Genomic DNA, 338 nt, shown 5'->3' with positions numbered 1-338 from the left:
GTCCTGGGGCCGCCGTGTCTGAAGTGCCTCCTCCGTCCCTCCCCTCTGCAGTGACCGCTGTCCTCCTTCAGCCCTTCCCTTCAGCTCCGTCCTCTCCGGGTGGCGCACAGACGGGTGGCGTTCTTTCTAGTGACGAGTCGCTTGCCTCTCACGTCCACGGCGTCGTCGTCGGGCAGCTGCGCGGCTGCCTGTCCCGGCGGGGTCGCCGTGTGCAGCCGGCGTGTTTCTATTGACGACGTGTTCGGCCACGTCTCTCCCGCCTTGATCACGGCTCATTTAAAATGGTTAAATCGTTAGGTTTGTAGCCAACGCTTTTGGCCTTTTTTTAAAAATTTGCA

The 338-nt window shown here is 60.1% G+C and overlaps 1 protein-coding gene across 1 annotated transcript in view; it reads left to right on the top strand.

Annotated features, from left to right (window-relative positions):
- The window catches only part of DIP2C (DIP2 disco-interacting protein 2 homolog C (Drosophila)), a 114,409-nt gene that overhangs the window by 66,304 nt on the left and 47,767 nt on the right, over window positions 1-338 (top strand). The window lies entirely within an intron of this gene.

The sequence above is a fragment of the Propithecus coquereli genome, unplaced genomic scaffold (assembly GCF_000956105.1).
Source record: "Propithecus coquereli isolate 6110/MARCELLA unplaced genomic scaffold, Pcoq_1.0 Scaffold94, whole genome shotgun sequence".
Taxonomy (NCBI): Eukaryota; Metazoa; Chordata; class Mammalia; order Primates; family Indriidae; genus Propithecus; species Propithecus coquereli.
Note: the sequence above shows the minus strand (reverse complement) of the source record. Positions and strands in the feature narration are given on the sequence as shown.